We start from the raw sequence: 4011 nt of genomic DNA on the forward strand, positions 1-4011 counted from the left end.
CTTACAAACATAATGTCGAGTGAAAGAAGCAAATCGTAGAAGGATAAATTCAGTATAACTTCACTTATATAAAGTTCAAAAACTGAAAAATGTATTATTTAGTCATGCACAAGTAGATGATAAACTATTAAAAAAAAACAAAAACTAGGACATCATGACTATAATAAAAATCAGGAGAGTGGTTTTGTCTTGAGAAGAAAAGAGGAATGTGACAAGAAGAATTACAGACTTGGAGGGTGGCTGGCAGTGTCCTATTTCTTAACTTGGTTGGCTTCTACACTAATGTTTGATTTATAATTATCCTTTAAATTGTATGAAAACGTTATATACTCTTCTGTATAGATTATATATTTCTAATTTTAAAAATTATTAACGAAGAGTATAGAACCATCTATTCCTACTGCATTAGCCTCTTTCTAGTGCTAGCACTTTAGCCTGCTAACCTGCAGAGAGCAGTCAACCTACCCCCTCAGGCCCTGCCACTGGTAGAGGCAAGGTTGGTATCACTTAGGCGTGACCTTCACCCACTCCTGCTATACTTCATGCCTTGCTCCCTAGTGCTACTATTTCTACCACCAGTGCACATTTCTGGCAATTCTCTTTGGCCTGGGTAGCTCTTATGCAGTTAACAACTATGTGCCAGACACTGTTCTATGAACTGTGGATATAGCAGGGAACAAGACAAGAAAACTTTTCCTCAATGAATTTACATTATATTCTCGTGCAGGCAAAGAAGGTGGTTTCAGGTACTAAGTTCCATGGAATAGATAAAATAGGGTAACATGGAGTCAGAAGTAGGCTTTTGCCAGGACAATGTGGGAAGGCCTTTCGGAGAAGATAATACTTGAGAGGAAACATTATTGACGAGAAGGAAGCAGTTCTGTAGAAAAGACTTCAAGACAAAAGTAACAGCAAGTGCAAAGGTCCTGAGACAGGAATCAGTTTGCCACGTCTAGGAGCAGAGAGAAGGCTGCTGTGGCTAGAGCACATGAATGAGGAGAAGGACAAGATGAGGCTGGAGAGGTAGGCAAGGGTCAGTCACACCAGGGTTAGGGGGAGGGATGTCATCCTAAGTGCAGTGAGAAGCCATCGGGTGTTTGTTTGTTTGATATTTAACCCAAGAGATAGTTACAAAATTTAAAACAACAGCTTAATTGAGGTATAATTCACAAGCCACAGAATTCACCTTTTTAAAGTGAAAATTCAATTGTTTTTACTGTATTCACAGAGTTGGACAATCATCTCCACAAACAACTTTAGAACATTTGCATCATATCAATATGAAAAAAAAAGACAAAAACCACTTACCTATTAGCAGTCACTTCTTCTCACCCCGAACCCCAAGCTCTAGGCAACCGATGATCTACTTTCTGTATGGATTTGCCTATTCTGTACATTTCATATACATGGAATTATACAATATGTGGAGTTTTGTGACTGGCTTCTTTCACTTGGCATAATATTTTTGTTTTGGGCCCTTTTTTCTTTTTGGCTTTCTTAGTGTAAAAACTTTTTTTTTTTCCCTTTACTTCTTTTCTGTCTATTAATTAATAAGAAAGAGATGTTGAAGTCTCTGAACATAATAGCAATTTTGTCTATTTTTCCTTGCAATGCTAGCAGTTTTTCTATAATATACTTTGAAATTATTAGGTGCATATGCTTTTAGAATTATGTCCTTTTGATGAATTCACTCCTTTCTCATTAGGAAATGATATTCTTTATCCCTGATTATATTCTTTGCTCTGAAATCTACTTTATCTGACATTAATATAGTCACTCCAATTCTCTTTGTACTATTGATAGTATGGTATATATTTTTCAATCCTTAAAATTAAAGTATAGTTGATTTACAATATTATATTAATTTCAGGTGTACAACATAGTGATTCGATATTTTTTATAGATTATACTCCATTTAAAGTTATTATAAAATATTGGCTATATTCCCTGTTCTGTAGAAGCCATCCTATAATCTTGTATTATTTTATACATAGCAATTTGCACCTCAGTCCATTTACTTTTAACCTATTTATGACTTTATTTTTCAAGTGAGTTTCTTGGAGGCAGCACGTCGTTGAGTCTTGGTTTTATATTTAATCTAATGCTTTATACCTTTTAGTTGAGGGTATATAATTTACATTTAATGTGATTAATTATATGGTTAGGGTGAAATCTTGCCATTAGATCTATCTCTTTGTTCCCACGTATGCTCACCCAGCTTCCCTTAAGGACAACATCCCACATAACCATAGTGTGTTGTCAAAAATCATCACCTTCATTTTTGAGACTTATTTTCAGTGGGTACAGAATTTTAGGTTGATAGTTCCTTCAGTACTTTAAAATATTGTCCCACTCTCTTCTTGCTTGTTTCTGAACAGAAATCTGTTATTATCCTTATTTTTGTTCCTTCGTGTTGCGGTATGTCTTTTTCCTCATGCTGGTGCTAAGGTCTTCTCTTCATCATTTTGAGCAGTTGACTGTGACGTGTCTAGGTACAGTCTTTCATGTTTCTTGTACTTGCAGTTCATTGAGCTTCCTGGATATGTGGGTTTATAGCTTTCATCAAATTTGGGGAAACGTTGGCCATTATTTTCAGGTATTTTTCTGTCCCCCACTCCGTTTTGTTTCCCCAGGGTACCAAATTACACACATATTAGACTGCTTGAAGTTGTCTCACAGTTAACTGATGCTCTTGCTCATTTTTAAAAGTTTTCTTCTTACTCTCTGTGTTTCACTTTGAATAATTTCTATTATTGTCATTAAGTACCCTAATTTTTCTTCTGAAATGCCTAATCTGCTGCTAATCTCATTCACCATATATCTCAGATATTACAGTTTTCATCTCTAAAAGTTTCACTTGGGTCTTTGTAACTTCTATGTCTCCATTTAAAATTTCAATACATATATGTAGTTATAAAAACGTTTTAAAACATTCTCCTCTGTTAGTTTTTACATCTGAGGTAATCCTGGGCCTGTTTTGATTATTTGATTTTTCTTATTGTAGGTTGTATTTTCCTGCTTATTTGCATTTCTGATCATTTTTATTCAATGCAAGTAATTGTGAATATTACCTTGTTGAGTGTTGGATATTTTTATAGTTCTATAAATATTCTTGAACTTTGTTCTCGGGTGCACTTAAATTAGTTTGAAACAGTTTGATCCTCTTGGGGTATTTCTTTTAAGGTTTGTTAGGCAGGACAAGAATGGCAATTCACCCAGGGCTTATTATTCCCCACGACTAAGGCAAAGCTCTTTTGAGCACTCTACCTAGAGCCTTGTGAAATATGTAGCTTTTCAGTCTGGCTGGTGGGAACCAACACTATTCTTGGCCCTGTGTGAGTGCCAGTTACTATTTCCTCTAATCCTTCCAGGTGGTTCTTTCCCCAGTCCTTTGATAGTGTCTTCACACACATGTGCCAATCAGCATTCTGCTGAACACATGAGGTGTCTCTCTGCAGACCCCAGGAGTTTCTCTGTGACGCGCTCCTTCCCTGTACTTTGTCCTGCACGGTAGATCTCCCTTAGTCTCTCTGGACTCTTAGTTCTCTCTTCTCAAGCACCAGCTCTTCCTGGGTTCTCCTGTTCTAGGGTCTGGAAACTCTCTCCTGTGTTTGGTTCCCACGTCTCAAAAATCACTGTCCTTTGGTGTTTGATGTCTAGCGTCTTGAAAACCATTGTTTCATATATTTTGTTTGGTTGTTGTTTTTTCAGGCAGAAGAGAAATCTAGTCCCTGTTATTCCATTTTGGCCAGAATCAGAAGACCGTGGCCTGAGGGGTCCTATTGAGGCATGTTTGTACGCTGGAATGATCTAGGAAAGGGAGAGAGGGAGACAGGGAGAGACAGAGATGGTGCTGCAGAGAAAGGAGATAATTGAAGGAGGGAAATCCTTAAGAAGCAGGAGGATGTCATCCAGATCCCTGGGAGAGGGTGTGATCTTACTAAGGAACTGGAATACTTTCTCCATTATGACTAGAGGGAAGGCAGGCATGTGGGTCCAGCTGTAAGTAGA

This window comes from Balaenoptera physalus (genome assembly GCF_965194825.1).
Source record: "Balaenoptera physalus genome assembly, chromosome: 10".
NCBI lineage: Eukaryota > Metazoa > Chordata > Mammalia > Artiodactyla > Balaenopteridae > Balaenoptera > Balaenoptera physalus.